The sequence below is a fragment of the Rhinolophus sinicus genome, linkage group LG03 (assembly GCF_036562045.2).
Source record: "Rhinolophus sinicus isolate RSC01 linkage group LG03, ASM3656204v1, whole genome shotgun sequence".
In the NCBI taxonomy this organism is placed as follows: domain Eukaryota; kingdom Metazoa; phylum Chordata; class Mammalia; order Chiroptera; family Rhinolophidae; genus Rhinolophus; species Rhinolophus sinicus.
The window spans coordinates 130,928,025-130,948,788 of NC_133753.1; the positions used below are offsets into that span (position 1 = coordinate 130,928,025).

General features: G+C 37.7%; 1 protein-coding gene across 1 annotated transcript in view; it reads right to left on the reverse strand.

Annotated features, from left to right (window-relative positions):
- Positions 1–20,764, reverse strand: part of MACIR (macrophage immunometabolism regulator) — a 122,869-nt gene that overhangs the window by 70,485 nt on the left and 31,620 nt on the right. The window contains exon 3 of the transcript XR_012494978.1: positions 4,304–4,374. The gene's annotated coding sequence lies outside the window, so the exon portion shown is untranslated. The remainder of the gene's footprint in view (positions 1–4,303; positions 4,375–20,764) is intronic.

The following is a 20,764-nucleotide window of genomic DNA, read 5'->3' on the forward strand; positions in this document are numbered from 1 at the left end:
AGTTAGCAAGAGGGTCTTTGCTCAGTTACTCAATAAACAAAGGCACGCTGCATTTTATAACTACATATCATGTCTGCCTCCTTCCCCAAAAGCAATGGAACGTCCTTTACTAATGGAAAAAAATCAGTGTAAGGTAATCAAGCCACTTTGGAAGGGTGTGTATTATGTGCATTATGGGCGTGAGCAGTGTGTTTAGTTTTTTCAGAAAAAAAATTGGACATATCGCCCTCATCTAATTTGGAAAGAGGTTATCCAAAAGCTGTCAACTCATGATTATATTAAGCCCAAGGTGCTAGCAGATGACCTTGAGCCCTGTCTTTTCCCTTCTGCGGCCTACTCTTTCTCTGTTTCACTGCTCATTACCTTCTTCATCAATGTGTAGACAGAAAGGTCACAGTGATATATAAGTCTATCCCCTTTGTTTTATCTGCATAGCTCTGCAAAAGACTTGGAAGAGGAATAAGCTGAACCACATGAAACCTAAGGATCACCTGAGGATTTTCATTACCTCTGTGCTCTCTGCCCCCTAATTTGTACAGTTAATTTAGAGTTAAACCTTCACATGAGATAAATGTGTCTCTATTTCTTCATCTTTGCCTCAGTACAAGATATGCTCCAATAAGCAACTTGAGACATGAAAGTGATCAATAAGAGCCACTACAAAGCACTTGTTAACCCAAACTAGGATCTGTACCATATTCTTCTGCCAAGTTCCAGGTCGTCCACGCCAAAGTTCTCAAAGTTCAATGTCTCTGGAAGGATTTGACATGGGAAAGAATTGCATTTGAATTGGATGTATACTCTGTAATGCTAGCATCGCAGAGAAAATTCTCGTCATCTCTGGCCACTGATAGACTCTAGCTGACATAAAGAAAGTCACCTAAATTTTATGAACTTCAGTAAAACCACCTACAATAGATTCATTGCCCAATTTCATAGTGACACAATTGTGAGTTGTGTACATATGGGCTTTTCAAACTGCTCAAGGAGAAATTTAACATTCCATTATTTGAAAGTGAATGAATAATAATTAATGACTAATATAATCAGTGCAATTAATTAATGATTAATACAATCAGTACTATATGATACACTGTAAAAAGTGTAAATAGACAGGCTGAAAGGGTATTAATGTTAATGGAGGATACTTTGCACTTATGTAATTAGACATTTCGTTGTTAGATACATATCAATTGGGCTGTATTGCATAGAAGCTATTGACTGATAATTAACTTCAATGGTATTAATTCCATTGTTCAAAAATAAAGCATTCAAACTAATTACTGTAGAATTTCCTCAGGCTCTGTTCTTTGTTTTAATCAATATTTGCTTTCTCTGTATTGTAATATTTTGGAAATTATCTCAAGCTTGTCCCAGAATATTGACTCTAATTCACTTATGATTTTTAAAAAAGTTATCATTTTGTTTATTTTGCAAGGCCACTATGTTGTTCCCTCATTTATGAGTAATTATTGTTGCTTGTGGTGTAATGATTTCACTCTAAATGGCATGGGAAAAATAGATAACTTTTTTCCTGTCTTCAGAGATCATCAGAAATCAAAATGCATAATAGTTGGAGAGTTTAGGACTTAGGGATATGTGGAAGGGAGCTTGCGATCCCATTTTTTTTTTTTTTTTTTTTTGTAAGAATATGTTCTAATTCTGATGATGCTCGCTAAGAACTGGGTAGGGAAAGTTTGACAGCTTTAAATGAACAGACTTACTTCATGAACTAGGTCGATATCTGAAGTCAAATTTTTATCCATTCACAATAATGATTTAATATGTATCAACAACCATTAGTTAGATTTATCAAGAATTAATGCTAATGAACCTAAGAGCAGTTTTATGCAAACAAAAAAGCTGCCATTGATATTCTGCAATATAGAATACCCCTGGTAATATCTCACTAATGAGAAAGAATAATAAAAGCAACTAACATCAGTTGAGCCCTTTCTAAGACCCAGACACAATCACCTTCTCAATTTCCCAACTCTCCTTACATCTAGAGCACAATTCTTTATTTTCCAATGTTAATTAGAAAACAACAGCATATGTAAGTGCATAGGAGCATGGTGCAAAATAAAGAATTACCTCATAGATGCCAAATCTACTTGGGAATTAAAGTTAATTCTGAGTCAGGGAAATGGAGTCAGGGAGTTTGGTAGTTTTATTTCCTCTTGGATGACTCATGCCACCTCAACTTTATTTCAGACATACCTGCACACACCCCAGTCTATTCATCATCCTATGCCCACCACTAAATCTTTTTTAGTGAAACACCAGCGACCTCTCACACACTTCTCCCTCAACACCAATAAGCCATTCTTCGCCATTCATTTCAAATCTCCTAAAATGTCTCTTTCCCCATTAATCAATTCAAAATTGATCATTGGAAAACTATGGTTCAGCTATTCTTCACCCTGGATTTTGAGTGAACCCATTCCTATCCACTTATATCTATACCACCCAAACGCACATATCCTCAAATTTATGTTTGTTATAAATCCTCTGACTTTTCTATTAGGTTTGCATGTGGTCCAATACCTTGCAAAAGTATTTTCTCATTCAGTAGCCACTAAACCATATTACTATAATAGGAGGGTGGGGAGCTTCAAATTTTTGTGAGTATAAAGAGTTCCTCATATTAAAAATATTTCACACCTTTGAGACACACATAGACATCTTAATGAGTTTAATTTGTTGAATTTTTTTAAAATACACTTTACTATTTGTTGGAAATTGGTTACCTATATTACAATGCTAATTTTGTTCGTGAGTGTGGAAGGAGCTAACACACATATTCACACATGCACAACTTTTCTTCACACTAGACTGCTCATTATCAGTGTACATCAGTTTGCTTTGCAAGAGTAACAAACTGAATGGCAATGTGATGATTTTAATAACGACGCCAAATAATAGCATCACTGATGAGCATTTAAGTTCTTTGCTACCCAGTTAGTTTACTGTTACTACTAAGAAAAATTACATAGACATCAAGAACTTCTGGCTTTACAATTGATTTTACTTGTTCTACCCTTTAAAAGTACATATATCTCCTTACATGAAATATAACTTGGAAAGTGTCATATTTCCTTTTAATGCAACAAATATGTTTTGAGTGTATGGCCAAGCAATAAGAAGCTTATAGTCTTGCAGGTAAAACAAAAACAAAAACAAAAAAACCTGGTGACACATGAAATGCTAACTAGTGAGACAAGGCATCATATGAACAAGAAAAAAATGTGACTCGTGGGGCCAGCAAGTGGGATTAGATAGCATTGAATTTTGTCTGCATTGACCTTCACAGGAAATTTATATAATAATTTCTTATCATTTTGTATTTTCAAATAGCACATGTGCACACACGCGTGCACACACACGCACACACATGCTGAATCCATCTTTCCCAATGGGACTTAACCAAAGTCAAATTCCTGGCAATAAATAAATACACATAAACAAACAAACAAAATAACCTCCCTTGACCCCCACATCATGGTTTAGATACCATTCTTATCCCTTTTTCTCTTACCTCCCACTCACTCTTTACCAAAATAGCTGTTCCTAAATTCACCAATGGCTTTCAATATCTAAAACCAAAAGAGGCTTTTGAGCCTTTCCATACACAACTTATCAGCAGTTTTGACAGGGTTGACCTCGCCCTCCTGGTATTCAAGATAGCATCTAGTTTTCTTGCAACATCTCTATTTCTCTGTGTTCCTTCTCCTTCTTCAAAGTCATTAAATGGAGGGTTTTCATGGAGTTTTTCAATGTCATCTTTTCTTCTCATTCTATACCCTGCTCTTAGGAATTTTATGCCGTAGGATTCCAGTTATCAACCATAAGCCAAGGACTCCCAAATTTACCTTCTCCAGTGCATTCATTCATTCTATAAACATTTTTAAATGCCTACAATATGTCATTCACTAGGGATAAGAGAGTGAATGAACTCAGATTTTTCTGAGTTTGAGAGCCATATATCTAACTGCGTACTATTATCTCCACTTGAATGTCTCAAAGGCAGCTCATGTTAACATGTCTTAACCCGAACACAATCTCCCCCTGAAGTCTAATCCTCTTCCCAAGTACTTACCTCAGTGACTGGTATCGCCTTCCAACTAGGTGCTCACGCTAGAAATCTAGGAGACCTCTTTAGTTTCCCTTGATCTTTCACCCCGATATATAATCCATCATGAAGCCCACTTCATTGTTACCTTCTAAATACATCTTGATTCCATCCATTTGACTCTTTGTCTCCCCCTTCATCTCCTTCATCCAATGTACCAACACCACTTACCTGTACTGCTGCTACAATCCCCCAGTTAGTACCCGGATTCTGTGTCTCCTCCTTCCAATCTCTTTTCTACACTGCAGAAGAGAGTTAAATTTCAAAACCACAAATCTTATATTACGCTCCCCAAACTCTATTCCCACACCACCATACTCAGCCCATGTTCACTTCTTCAAACATATCATGCCTCATCTTACTACAGCGACTTGGCAGTGTTGTTCCTCTACAAAGAAAGCTCTCCCAATCCTCCTCCCCCATGTACCGGCTGAAATTTCCTACCCACATGTCAGGGTGTAGTATGCTTGTCAGATCTTCAGTAACTAAACCTAAAATTATGCTAGGTTCCCTATTAAGTGCTTTCATAGTTGCCTTCCTTCTTATCACTTATCACAGTTGTAATTTTACATTTATTTGTGTGACTTTTTAAATTAATATATGTCTTCTCCACTAGATTGGAACCATAATGATGACAGAAGCTACTTTATTTTTATTCACCATTGAATATACAGCTCTACTATAGTGCTTATCACATGTTAGGTTTTCAATAAGGACTTATTAAATGAATGAATGAATGAGGAAGAAAACAAATCACTCAAAATCCCATTGCCCCACAATAGGCAGTTATATTTTGTATTTTCTTCCAAGAATTTTAATGCAAAATATTTTGATTTGTTTTTTACAATTTGAGTAGATACTGTATATAATTTTACAATCTTTACATAGAACCCCAAGAGTTTTCTGAAATTATTAATCATTGTTAAGAAAAACTCCATTTGTAATGGTTGCATACTATTTCAACTTATGAGTCTAGTCTAACATATGTAAGCTCTCTCCTGTTATTAGATACTTAGAAGTTTTACTGTTATAAATAATGTTACAACAACCATTTGTGTACATTTTATGCATCTAAATTTATGCCTACTTACATGAGACAAATTCCTAAAACAGGATAAATTCTAAGGTAAGATGTACACATTTTTTTTAGACTTGGGAATACCTGAATACTAAGAATATAGGAGTAATGAATGATATTGTAGCATTTACATGTGTCCATGTTGAAACAAATTACTCAGATTTAGATTGCAAAGCAGGGATAGACTAATCACTTCATTGCAAGCGTTTATTCAACTTTTAAAATTATACCTTGTCATAGGTTACTCCAGGGCAAGATTGACGAAATATTTTGCAAGATGGACTTATTTTTCAGCACTTTGCCCTAGTGTCCGGAAAAGAACCCTTTTGAGAAAATACTTTCTCTATTTTGATCTCTCTTTTTTTTCCCCCCTGCTTTACAAATCTGGTAACACTACTGATAGTTCAATAGGATTCTTCACAATGTGTTCCAGGAATACACAGGTATTTGACACTTTACAAAAAGAACATAAATATATCCTAAAGACTCTGCCAATTGTATAGGCTTAAAAGTTATTCCAGATATTTCTTTGGATGAGTTAATCAAGGTCCAGTGTCCTGGGGACAGGGTAAGAGATCAATTAAAGCATGAGGGACTAGGATTTTAGGAAGGTAAAATTATCTGGCATGATATACACTCCCTCCATTTTCACCAATTATAGGATTTCCCTCTGGGAGGTTTCCACACAAGAGTCTCAATTAGAAGAGTCTATTAACAAAAACAAAGCCTTTAGACAAGTGTTTTTTGCAAGAGTATTACATTCAAAACAACCGTGGCAAGACTTTCAACAAATATGTTTATAATATTTCTGATGCTCAATATAAATGTCAGAATCATTCATTTTTCATTGTGAGAACATTCAATTTTCAATCTACTATGTAAGCACACATCAAGCTAGGAAAAGAAATCTAAATCTATGCACAGCATGACCTACTTTTTGATGTACTGAATTTTTTCTCAAAAAGAATTAAAAACTGTCATTAAAAATCCAGACAGAACTGCATGAATACAATGAATGCAAAAGCATATTTCAACATAGTAAGAATGAGTTGTATTTTTCATGAGGTTCTACAATCAGTAATGATTAGGTATATTTTGCTGTTATATATAATAACATAAAGCCACTCAGTTCTTAGAATATTTAAATTCATACTCATATCCTCTGTTGCCTGTTCTTGTACATAATTACTTTTGCGAAGGAAAGAAAAACCTTTACTAAGGTAAGTTAAATTTTGATACTATGACTATTCATATTTTCATTATACTGTCATGTTTTTCATTTAGACATACTCAGAGATACCCTTGTGTCTACGTTAGAATTTTATTTTCATTATCTAATTCTTCTGCTTTTGTTGTTATAAAATGCATTATAACTTTTTAAAGTTTTCTAACATTCACAAGATCTCTATGACATATGCATACATACCCATTTTATAAATTAGGCTCATAAATATTAAATGATCTATTAAATGACTAGAAAGGGGTAGAGGCAGGATTTGAACTAAGTTCTTTCTGGCCCTTTACCTCTGCTGTTTCTACCACATCAAGTAACAAACACATGATTGTGCTACCTGTAGTTGTAAGCATCAGAGATAATAGAGTTTTGGGCCTGTTTTTGGCATTCAGTAAATGACACCTACTTATTGTCATCATCGTCATTTTTATAGTGTCATTTAGCTATAAGCATTCCTTTGCCAGAGAAACACCCTATAACAAGTGATTTTCAATCAAAGCATTTGCTCTCCTCGCCTATGCCTCCTCTCTCTTACCCTACATAATCTACTGCATGGTTGAAATATTTCTCATTTTCTCCTCCACATACACAAGTTGAGGACAGTAGTAGTACAGTAAACAGAACGCTGACTTTTGAGTCTGCCAGATCTGCATTTGACTCCCAACACCACCACTTAACAGCCAAATAACTGTGGGCAAGTGAAGATCTTTTCATCTGTAAAAAAAATAATGATGCCTGTCTTACAGGGTTTGTAGATGCGAAACAACACATGCACATAATAGGTACTTAGTAAACAATTTCTCTCGTTATCATTTTCATCATTATACCCTACGCTTCAGTTAAATCTAACCACACATTCCACCCCCCGAAGACTGTCTGTGTTTTGCCATACTATCTGTCTGCAATTCTTTCCCTATCCCCATCATCTGATTCTTTCCTCAACCTTAGTTCAAAAGTCACTTCTGTCAAGCTTTTCCAGGTCCTACTAACCAGAACTGATCTCTGCTTTATCCCAACTGCTGTAGCACCTGGAACTTGCTTATCAATCAGTTCCACTGTATGTTGTATCATAATACATTTATTTGTGTCTTAACTTTGTTATTAACTTTGTTATTTTGTAATAACTTTGTTATTAAACTGTAAGAATCATCATTACATGGATTTCTTCGTCTTCTCTGTTTCCTCCACATTACCTAACTTAGTACCTGGCTCTCAATAAATGGATGAATAAATCAAATACATAAAATTTCATGAAATCTCTGTTCTCTCTTTAATGGTCTCAAAATCTATTTAAAGTGTACAGGATAACTTGAGTTAACAGTTTTAGGGATGTAACGCATTTCTAAAGTGACGAAATAAAAAAACTCTACTGCTTGACCCTTCCTCAGAAAATATCCCTATGAGAACGGCTATGAATGAATACACTGGAATTTCCAGAGGAGTCTTAGGAGAACTAAGGTACACTGTAGAAATGCAGCCTGAAACAAAAAGAATGAGAAGATTCAAAATGCTGTGGCCTGAAAAAGAGAAGCAATGTTGAAAATCAAATGGGAAAAAAAAAGTGCTTCTAATAAGAATGAACATCTTTTGGTTAAGAAAACGTCTTGATGTATTTGTGAGAAAGCAAACAATTTTATATTATTATTAACTCTTGTTTTAGTCAGTGTTCTACAGAGAAAAAGAACTAACGTGTGTGAGAATATGTGTGGGTGTGTGCGTACACAGAGGGAGAGGGGGAGGGAGAGAGAGAGGGAGAAAGCGAGAGATTTATTATAAGGAATTAATTCACATGGCTATGAAGGCTGAGAAGTCCCACAACCTGCCATGTGCAAGCTACAGTTCCAGGAAAGCCTGCAGTGCAATTCCAGTTCAAGTCCAAAGGCCTGAGAACCAGCAGGTGCTCTACGCACTAAGCTCTACCAGGAGCGTCCATGGTGTAAGTCCCAGTCTGCAAGCAGAAGACCCAGTTCACTTACTCAGGTAGAGAGAAAGAATTCTCCCTTTCCTCCACCTTTTTGTTTTAATCAAGCCCTCCAAGGATTGGATGTTGCTCACCCATTTTGGGGAGGACAATCTGCTTTACTCCGTCTATGGATTCAAGTGTTTATCTCATCCAGAAACACTGTCACAGACACACCTAGAAATGTTTAGCCAAATATCTGGGAGCCCCACCGTCCAATCAAGTTGACACATAAAATTAAGCATCACAACTCTCAAGTGTAAAAGGATGTAATTTTGGCAAAAAGAAGAAAATTCACAACCCAAATGAGAGTAACTAATAATGCATTAGCCTGTTGCTAAACATAGCCTCAAGTCTGCAGGTGAGGACAGACCCTGGGCCCGAGGACCAAGCAGGCACTGAAACCCCGCAGATGTTCAGTGCGCTGGGGCAGCCTCTGCCTGGAGGAAGGGAGACTTTTTTAAAATTTGCTGAGTGGCCATGGACGCTGAAGAGAAAGATTCATTTGATACGAACCCTAAGAAGGAATTTATCTTCTGAGATGGACTCCTCATGGACAACTGAGGGCCCAAGTGAGAGTATAGCAGCCATTTCCTGACAGGGGCTCCTCACATACTCCGCCCACCAGAGAGAACCTCAGCGTGAACTTCCTGCACTGTGCCCAGCTCACTGACACTTCTCTAGGACTCAACAACTACAGGGAAACCTTGGTTTTGTCTTTTTCCAACAGACTGAGACCTGCCCATCCAATCTGAACTGCTCAATTTGGATACATCATTGACCTAAAACAGCCCTTACTGAGAACCTGGTCGGAACTTCTGCAGTAAAACGTAGCCTCCCCCTTGATTCAGTGAAACACAATTTAGGTAGCTGGCTGAATGTATCTCCTGGGCTGCAGCTCCTTTTGCTCGAATAAATGTTTGTTTGTTTTTTCTACTATTATTCTTTATTATAGTCTAAAATTAATTTTGGTTCACATAGCTATAAACCTGAAGGGTTGTAACAGGAGACCTGGAAAGCTGTTCCAAATTGCCTTCTATCGTCAGCAACAGCCTGTCGATAAACCCTTTTGGCAAGGTTGCCTCTTTAGCATTTTCCCTAGTAGGTATGCATCCCTTAAAACTGCTTGCCTGTGAGCTGCGGCTGTAGATGCTAAAAGGTTCAAAACTTCTGTGTGGCAAGACCACACCTGTGCTTTCACTGTATATAAACTATTTTAGGGCAAGAAAAATGCTTTGAAGTATTACACATAGATAGCTGGTCTTTGATGAATCTTTGAAAGTAGACATGCTTTCAATCTATTGTTTTATATAAGAATAGCAGTTTTAAGTGGAAATCCCACTATTTATGCAAAAGACATCAGATAAAGACTTGTCACTTGTACTCCTGAGAGGGGAAACTTTCTCTCCCACTACTCCTCCCACTTCTAAAAAGGCACGCTCTCAAGCTTGTTGCTTTAAAAGATTAGAAAGTAGGAGGAAGGGGAAAAAAAGGATGCCAGTCACTCCACGTGACAGCTGCAGCAATGAAAACTCCTCTGCCACTCACCTAAGTGTATTACATTCCGCTGAGACAAATTTTGATTCTCTGCAATCTTGACCTCAAACCACTAATAAAACCTCCAAAACTGTAGGCTTGCATCCTGGCTTCCTTATGGCCTCCCTCCCACACAAGCCATATAAGCAGCGGGAAGCCTGAAGGCAGGCTCACTTTGTGCAGGACAGTGGGAGGACAGAGATCAAGGGAACTGAATGCAGGGTGTGTGCTCTGAGGCTTCTTGGCCCCAGGGAGGTGATGGAAGGAGCCTCCCCTCCCTTGGCAGCTGGAGCAATGTGGAGACAATTACACAGGCAGGAATGCTGGACAGAAATAGGCCAGGAGAGGTACCTGCAGTTCCCTCTGCCTGGAGCGACCTTCCCTGCCTCTCCCATTACGAGAATTCCACCCACTCTTAAGGACCAGTTAGGTAACTGCTCCCCTAATCTTCCTCTCCCTCTCTTTCCTCTCCTTGTCCTCCTCCTCCATGAGTACATGCTCAGAGTTCATCCTGACTTCCTCCACAATGGTAACCTATATTGCACTTACTCCCCTTTATCGGTATTTAATTGTATCTTGTTCATTGTGTTTGGATCTTGCTGTGTTTGTCTCCCACATGAACCATAAACAACTTGGGATGGAGGGCAAACTTCGTTCATCCCTGTATACCCCCAGCACCAGGCATGGAGACTTGTACACAGTGATAGAAAAGGCCTTTGCACGTACTGTTTCATTAGCCCAGGAAACATTTCCCTATTCACCACCCACCCACTCACCACTTAACCTAGTTTACTACTACTTGTTAAGAGGAGAACATTTATCTCCCCACTTCTCATGCATCCATTCGGGAGGAACTCCCATAGTGACATTTGTGGCCTTTTGTCCCGTTTGACTCACTCCTTCATCCTAGGACTAGGAGTGCCATTTGATTGGGGAGTTTTCGAGAAGGGATTCAGAACACTCAGTTCAGCTCTTAGTTTATCTCCTATATTCTAGCTTTCAGAGGGTGTATTCTTGTCTGCAATTTTGCCCGCAGTTTCAAACACAAATTCAACTCGGATGAGTGTTAGCAAGCTTATTTGACTACATATGTAAACTACATCCTAAATTGTATCAGTAATGCAATGTGACATTTTGATCTTCATCTGTCTGACTCCTTTGTCTTCTCTCAAGGTTTCCAAACTCAAGTGAAGAGGGGTGTTATGTACTGTCCTCCTAGTATCTCAATACCAGTCATATTTCAGATTATAACAAACACATCACTCCCTTGCAAACTCTCCCCTGACCTTTGATACTTGATCGGGTCCTCCTATAGATTAGATGGATGGATAGATAGATAGATAGATAGATATTTTTTTCCTTCGTGGCACTTATCCAATAGCATATTTGTCTATGTCTATAGGATTGCTTTCTTAAACTTTTTATTATAGAACACTTCAAACATATACTGAAATAGAGATAATAGTATAATGGATCCCCACATACCCTCAACCAGCTTCATTGATCATCTACCCAATTTCATTTTTTCTACTCCCCTCCCCCACAAACCCAATTTTGATAAAAATACCCCGGCCATCACATCATTTTATCTGTAAATATTCTAGCATACATCTCTAACAGATAAAAAAAAAAAACACAAAAAAAAACACCGCTGTTTGTTTTTATATTTAACCTATTTGTGGGATTATTTATTCTAATGATTGTTTCTACACACACTCACGTTTTCCCTCGGTGTATAAACTCCATGTGTCAGAGACCTTGTCTGTTTTACCCTGATTGTATACATGGAACAGGGCAGGTACTCTATACATGAAATGTAAAGGAAGAAATTTTAAAAGGGAAAACCATTTGCAACTTGGGGGCCAGCCATCATCCATTCCCCGCTTTTGGTAACAATACCCAGAATTTCCCTCATATCTCAGTCCCTGTTGATTTACAAAGTGTTGGTTGTACCCCAGCTCCAGGGGCATGGAACGGGTCTGACAGAGTAAAGCAATGCAATCTCCTGGCCCACAAAATTTGTTTAGTGATGAGCACAGGACCCAATCAAAAACAACGTGATGCTGGGAAACTTGGTGGGCAGCTGAGAGAGAGGCAAGTGCTTTCTCCTACTGCAGGTGAACCTAGAGAACAAAAAGCTAATATCACTGCAAGGAGAGAGTGTATCTGAAAATGGCTCTGCCAAAAAAAGGGAGGGAGGGAGGGAGGGAGGGAGGGAGGAAAGAACTCTGACACAGAGAATATAAGAGAAGGAGAGAGAAACAGAGCCTGGAGAAAGCACTTAAGTACCTGAGTCAAATCTCATGAGTCAAACCTACCTGTGGATTTTTAAAGTTACATTACTCAATAAGTACCATGCTGGCTAAACAAGCTTAGGTTACATTTTCCAAGAATTTCAATCGAAAGTTCCTGACTGATTACAAGGGAAGAGGGAAAAGATAAAGAATAAAGAGAAACTCCAAAGCTACTTAAATAATAAATATATTATTTTTCAGCCTAGCACTTGGTCTAGTACTGAAGTATCTTGAGTTCTCCTCGCATGTCAAGCCTCAGCCCTCAGATCCCTCCTGTACAAAATCAGGGGAACTAAAAGTTCTCTAAATCCCTGTTGAGAAATTCTGTGAGTTTAGTGGGGAAAACCTGGGAAAGTGTATGAGGGACCTGGACCTCCTTGCTGGAAATAGCATCTGCTTCCTGGCATATCTCCTTTTTCGGTTTAATTAATTTAAATTAATTTTTGTTTAATTAATTTTATATCTTCCAGGAAAAAAAAAAATAACTACTTCCAAAACGAGAAAGACCCCTGCTCAGCATTTCTCTTTTGGGCAGTAGACATTCCACAGGAAAAATAAGTCTTTCCATTCATTGTGGCCCAAAATTGTAATGTCAGCATTAAGAAAACACATTCAGATATTAGATGTGATCAACAGGGAGCCAGAGATAAGCATTTTAAAATTCTTCCCAGCAGAGACTTTCCCTCCCATAAAGAATAAGCTCACCTTAGCTGCAATGGAAATCATTTGTCGCCTCTTAAACACACGTGTCTTTACTTCAAGCTCCTCTTTTTGGAACAGTATGAAAACTTTTACCTGGTTGAGAGACAAATCTCAGAATAATACTTAAAGGAAACAAAAAAATCAGCTATATTTAGGAATCTCTTGGCTTTAAAGTCTGACATAGTTCTTAAATTCTGTCGGGTGAAAATACATTTGTAGAATTGCAACTAGAAATTTACTTTTATTGAAGGGGTCAGAATAAATTGGTGGGGGGGGGGGGAAATGACCTCAAGAAGCATAGAGATATGTCCTGCAGCTGTATATCTCCCATTTGCTATCTACTCTACCAGGATGTCAGAAGGAAAGATACCTTGACAATTAAAGAACCTACTTCCCCATTATATTTTTCTCCACAAGAAGATGCATGAGCTGGAAAGATTGGTCATTTGAAAGACACCTTCTCTGATCTCCCTGAATCTATATTTATCCAAATTTCTGGTTGTAGAAATTCATATGATCTTTCTAAGGGGCAGCTTAACAATATGGATTTTAAAACCTTAAAAGTAGGCATACCCTTTGTGGCATCCAACATGGCTCCAAATGATCTTTGCCACCTGGCAGTCACTCCTTTGTGTCATCACCTCCCACAATGAATCATGGCTGGGAGACTGTATTAGCATCCTATTACTGCTATTACAAATCACAACAGATCTAGTGCCTTTAAACCACACCAATTTATTGTCTTAGACTTCTGGAGATCAGAGGTTCAAAATGGGTCACACTGGGCTAATTCAGCTGTGAACAGTCAGCTCTAAGGGAGAATCTGTTTCTTCACCTTTCCCGTCTTCTAGAGGCTGTTTACATTCCTTGGCTCATCGCCTCCAGCCAGCAATCACATGACTCCAACATCTACTTCTGTAGACACATCACCTCCTGATTCCAATTCTACTGCCTCCCTGCTTTACTTATAAGAACCCTTATGATTACACTGGACCCAACCAGATAATCCAACGTAATCTACCCATCTCAGAATCCTAATTTGATAATATCTGCAATAACATCCCTTTTGCCATAAAATATAGCATATTCACAAGTTCCATTACTTTAGGACATTTTTAAGGGATCATTATTCTGCTTAATACAGTGACCAGTAGAAAATGGTGGAAGTAACAGTATGTGATTTCCTTGCATGGTCATAAAAGGCATTGCAGTTTCTGTCAGGCTTTCTGAAATATTTTGTTCTGGAGAAGTCAGCTACCATGTGTGAGGACACTCAAACTACCCTGTGGAGAGGCCCACGTGGAGAAGAACAAAACCTTCCCACCCACAACCAGTACCAACTTACCAGCCATGTGCATGAGCCACCATGAAAAGGATTCTTCAGCCTTGGTCAAGCCTTCAGATGATTACAACCCCATCCGACAACTGACCACAACTACATGAAAGACCCTGGCTATCCATTCCAAATCCTTGACCCAACAATAAAGGATTGTTCTCATTTTATGCCTCCAAATTTCGGGATGATATATTAGGTTGGTGCAAAAGTAATTGCGGTTTAAAAGGTTAAAAATAATTGCAAAAAACAATTTCTTTTGCACCAACCTAATATTACGCAGCATTCTAACTAATACACCCTTTGACCCACTCCTAGAAATGGAGCCAGCTTTATATAGAAAAAATTCTAAGGAAAGAATCAGTTATATTGCACAAAGAAGTTATATGCACAAAACGTTCTGACTAGAGAAGCTCATCAGAGTTGTATATTAGTGAAACGTAAGACTAACCTAAATATTCAGCTATGGGGGATTGGTTAAATAAAGTAAAACACATTCATATAATGCATGAGTGCAGCATATAAAACTCATGTTGTAGAACAGTGGTTTTCAAACTTTTTCTGGGCAGACTCTTTTAAGTAAAAAATTTAAGAGAAGCTTGCACAATAAAAACAGAGTCTTTCAGGTTGATTCTCAGGTTGAGGTAGGTGCAGCTTCCCAGAGCTAGGCCCTGGCAATGGTATACTCCAAGGACACCTAGGATTCTGGGAGCATAATGAGAAAGCCACTAGTCTAACAGAATCTTTAATGACATGTGAATCAATATGCCAACTGAAAAAAGCAGTTTACTGAAAGCACAAAATTCCTGTTTAATAATACCCTGTCTACCTCTCCAGCCTCACCTTAGATACTCTGTCCTTGCCATTTGTGCTCTGGCCTTCTGGTTTTCTCAACTCTCAGCTCATATGTTACTTTCTCAGCAAAAACTTACTTGCCTACATCTTCTCTTCCCTTATACTAACCCAGACTGGATCAGGTCCCCTTATTTGATGCCTTCATACTCTCGCTACATTTCTTTCCTACTATTTATCACCATCATGTCATTACTGCCTTTCTCCCATGTAAGACTGCTAATTTCAAAGTGACTTTAAAAAATAAATATCATGTATATTAGTTTTCTAGGACTACCATAAGAAAGTACGTATCAGCTGAATCTAAGGTGGAACATCTTATAGTACCAGAAAGTAAGGAGGTTCTAAATCACAAGCACAGAAAATCCTTGACAACAAAAGGATGGGATTATGTCAAAGGGACACAGAAATCTATCTGAAAGAGCTCCAAATAGCCAAAGGTGGAAAATTTTGAGCAACTAAATAAAGCAGTATTGGATTATAACTCAAAATATAAAATAAATATACATTAATCCATACTCATATAAGTAAATTATTGAATAAATAAATAAATACATTAGGTAGAAGAGACAAATCTTTACAGAAGAGGACATTAACGAAAAAACTGGTGAATCCAAACATAGTCTGGGGTTTAGTTAAAAAAGAAAAATATTTTAAAATCCCACCAAGAATAGAAACTTTATTCTGATACTATGTAACTCAGAAAAAAAGTTTTCTCACAATTCCTGAAAAGCAGGTAATTCATAGTCTCAATACACAAATGGGAAATGGGGGGGCAATAACCTCATCAAACCCACAGATGATGTCCCTATTACAATTCAAAGTAATTTGTTGGAGAATTTGGCTCTTATTCTATATACATTAGAATCCTCTTGGTAATCTTGTATAAGATATATTTTTAAAATACTGCATTCCTTTCTATTCTGCCTTACACATGCCACAGCCAGAATGCCTATTCACCTGTATTATATTAAGAAATTATATTATTTATTTACTTTAAAAAAAAGCTTCAAGTTGAATTAACTGAGATCTAAAACCATTCATATAATATACCCAATGCTAATACAGCTTTAATCCCTTTAAGAAAGATTGTCAAGAGGAACAAAACTTCCAAGAAAAAAGGAGTAAAAGATTTAACAAACAGAAAAAGTAATGTATAATCTTGTATAATCATATTAGGAGAAGCCTTCGTGTAAATTTAAACTAATAAGCAAAATAATTTGTTTTTTCCCCAATGGTACTAAAAAAGCCACCAAATTTAGAAACTTTCCAAGGACTTTAACAGAGAGAGATACTAAAAAATAAAAAAAAGTGAGTACATTGTCTTTTGCTCAGATAATCCTTTATGCTATCCAAGCTGCAGCCCTCCTTTACTGGCCTTTTCCTTTCCTAATTCCTTAAAGCCATCTTTCTCCTCCATCTAAAATCAGAAAGCATAATTAGAGAGCATGTGGCTCCACCTTTTATGGAAATAGCTACAACTCTTTATTTGCATGTGTTTGGACCCATTACCAGCTATAGTAAAAGCAGGAGGGGGACCTGTCCTCCTTGTTATCCAGACAGATTCTGTTCAAAGCTAAAGATTAGAATAGAGAAAATGGTAGAAAAAAAGCTATTTTCTCTGAAAAATACAAGAACAGTTTAAAATGAATAGAAATTAGTGGATCAGTGAACTGGAAGGAAACATTATTGCCTCTGAAATAGCCTTGCTCCTACTCAACTTTGCATAACAATATTCAGTTTGCTATTATGGAGCTGGACTTCCAGTCTGCTTCCCAGCCCAAATCAAGAAAACTCCCCACTGTACCATTAGATTGGTGGAAATGAAATGCACAGTGCAACCAAACATATTTAAACCTTTTAGAGCGGACTTTATTTTTAATCTAAGCAATTATTTCTGCCACTAACAGGTGTAAAATGGCTTCTAACAAGAAAGTGCAAAACAGCAAATGCGCTTTTGAAATACGCAGCACAAGTTGCATATAAATAAGATATTCTAGGCATCTATCTGCTTCAATTTTATAAAGCAGATGTCTGCTGTCCTAAGCAAATAGTTCAAGTTGTTACCAAAATATGGAAGCAAAAAGCTATAGAGGTACCATTTACACACTCATTAGTAAGAGAGGAAATGCATCTGCTTTGGAAAATTGCTGCTCACTAAAAAGCAAGTTTCCCTAGCAACAGCTACATCACACAACTCTTAGACCACTTCTAAGCTACAAGAGTAATTATAGGAAAATATATAGAAAGACTTTTATCAATTTTTTTTTTTATCTTTGCCATGGGAACATCATTTCTCCTAAACTTAGATATGCCTAGGGAAATTAAGACTAGCCACAGAGTAAAAAATATAATAAAATTATATATATATATATATATATATATATATATATATATATATATATATTCAAAGGGCAAAGAGATGGAAAGCAATTCTATATCATCAGATGAGAGAAAGGAAGGAAGGAAGGAAGGAAGGAAGGAAGGAAGGAAGGAAGGAAGGAAGGAAGGAAAGAAAGAAAGAAAGAGAGGAAAGATATAAAAACAGGAAAATGGATGGGGAAGGGAGTCCCTAACCATCTCAGCATGGGGTACGGTTGGTTTGGTGACCCCTGATTCCATTCTTTTCTTCATGTTCTTTCTTATTTCCTTCCTTAACCGAAGAATTGTTATAAATCAAAAAACTTCTAATTGGATGATAACAGAGTCAATAGGTAGAGGCTCTAAATCCCATAATTCTGTTTATAGTTACTTAATCTCATCCCACCACCAGCCTCACCCCCAGCTGCCATCAAGGGATGAGGCAGAGGTGACATCAAGGGATGAGGTAGGCCTTTCTTTTGTCATCCCTCTGTCTAAAAGTTTCCATTACTCAAAAAAGCATTTAGAATTCTCTCAAAGTTGATCCAAATCCAGTAGGGAATATCTCCTTTTTTTTTTTTTCAGGAAAAAAAACAAGAAAACACAAAACTATAAAATATCTTTTTGCCATGAGTATTAAAATATGTCTAAAAATAAAATGGAACATCTAAATTTGTCAGCATTTCTGGATTGTTCTGATATGCATGTGTTCTTATAACTGCAATATTGCTTAAGAAATACAGCATATATTCTGTCAGTGAATTATTACCTAATAAGACCATATTTGAATGCATTTAATTGCTGGTACATGTTTTAATACCATAAATAATAGTTTGCTTGAAATGTCTTTTAATTGCACCAGGTAACATTTAATACAGCTTAACTTTTACTAATGGATCATTTTCAGTCCTGGATCTAAGGGAGCCAAGATAGTAGGAGATGGTCTCAGTACCTGTTCTGTGCTGGGAGTTGTACTTATTTTCTTCCTTTGGTCCTCACATCAATTCCCACAGGAATTAAAGCCATTTTCAGATGAGGGGTTTAAAACTCAGAGATGCAGTAATTTGGGAAGCATCACATATGAGTAGTGGTAGAATTGAGATTGAAACCCAATTTACCTAGACTTCTCGTTGGCAGGGGTCACAACTGTTGAGCCTTTGTCCTTTTTAGACAAAACAGTTTTATTTACAAATGTGAATTAATTGCCAAATTTGAAGCCAGACTATTTCATATAAAAGTCTGATTTGGAGCTTCTCCTGAAAAACAGCATAAAAAATTTGACAGCGTCAGGATTCCCTCATGGCAACTAACAACCACAGCTGAGGTATGGCTGTGATTTTTCTTAGCGCTGACAGTCTCCAGGTCACCCCAGCCTATCAGACAGAGTTAAATGCCTGGCTCCAATGGGCACCTGAGTTTGCCATCCCTGGATGAATGGAATCAAGCGAAGTCGCCTAATATTCACAGATATCGTCTACAAGCAGAGCGAACGAATGCCTTACAACTTAAGAACGGGTGTGGTGGGTACGGCTGGGAATTGTAAAACAGAATGAAGGAAATGGCAAACTTAAACCTGTGGATTCATTTAGACCTGCTCATTCTCTAACCAAGGAAGATAATGGGCCAAGATGTTTGAAAATTAGTCATAAAAAAATGAAAAACCTGTCCTCGGCTCAATAATGATCTTCCATGAATTTCAGCTAAGAAGACAAAAAAGAGCAGAGGCCCAAGAATCCAAAAACCTAAATGCTCATCTTGATGCCATTACAAACTCACCTTTGGATCTGTAAGCAACACTAAGCCTCGGTTGGCTCCAGGTGTCATCTCTGTAAAGGGAAAGGACTGGACAATTGATGGCCAGCAACCATGGAGGTAATGTACATACAGGAAGACAGTGGTGGGGGACTGGGTCTAAACAGAGGACACTAAAAATGGGACAGGTGCTGCTTCACTCCAGAGCAGTGTCAGCTGGGGGAATCTGGGCTGAGGGCAGCCAGATCGTCCCACTTTGCCAGAGTAGCCAGAAATACAAGCCTGCGTGTGTGTTTTAATTTGAAATGTCTAACTTTTAAAAATATTGACAACTGTTCAAAAATTTTAAAACGTCACATAAGCCAATTGTGCAGTGAAACAAAGCATCTCTAGGTTGCATTGGTCCTCCGACCCTTAGTTTTCTGCCTTTGGACTAAGCTCCATTTAGCATTAGGGTTCTGTGATTTTAAGTACTGGGTAGATACAATTATCGTTGGGGAGAAGAGAATGATGTAGGTGGGTATATCTCCAGCGGAAAAGCTTAAAAAGACGAAATGTGTGGTGTTCACTAAGTGGCCCATTTTGCCATCCTCCTCGGAATCTTGCATTTTGCGAGCACAAAGCAAGAGATGTGGGCTTATGCACTGTGTGAGCGTCATTCAGAGAGATGGAGTGAAAAGATGCTGCTGGGGAAAAGAAGTGAGAGCAGAACGTAGAAATTTCTCTCCCGGGAAGTATGAGAATTGCACCCATTCCCTGGAAAGCCAAGAAGAAAATAGGTCAGAACATTTTAAAAACATGTACTCTGTGCTAGGTGCTTTATATATCTTATTTAGTCCCTATATATTTAAGGTAGATGCTGGTATTACCTATCATTATAGTGACAACAATGTATTGTGCATTTATCACGTACCCGGCATAGTACAAAGTGACTTAACTGGGTCTTATCTTACCAGCACTATGAAAGAGACCCCTTTATGGCCAATCTGCAGATGACAAAATTAAAACTTTGAGAGAGATTCAGCAATTTGGCCCACGATCTACAGCTAAATAACTAGCAGTGGGGTTCAAAGTCATTCTACACAGCACTTACTCTTCACTCTTATCTGCTTCTGTAAAAAGTCAGGGGACTGATTCAAGAGCCCATTACCAGGAAACACTTGAATTGACATTCTACTGCAACTTTGAGTCCTCAAAGCCTCTAGTTGTTTTCCTATTTTCTGTCCCCTAGTAGCACCCTGCCAGATACAAGTCGCCAGGGGACAGTGTACTTGAAAACTATCCCCCCAAATGCCTGAATTCACAAACTTCTATCCTTTAGTTTTCCTTTCTGGAACACAGTGTACACGGTGTACAGAGCCCCTGGCGCCCCTGGAAAGTGAAAGCCACAGTGAGCTAAGACAATTAGACAATACTCAATAATCATGTTTTCTCCTTCTCCAAAAAAACATATTAGAGTGGGAATGACACAGTACTTATTTTTAGAAACCAAGCAAATATAGAGCATCTAAAAAGAGTACTAATGCATTG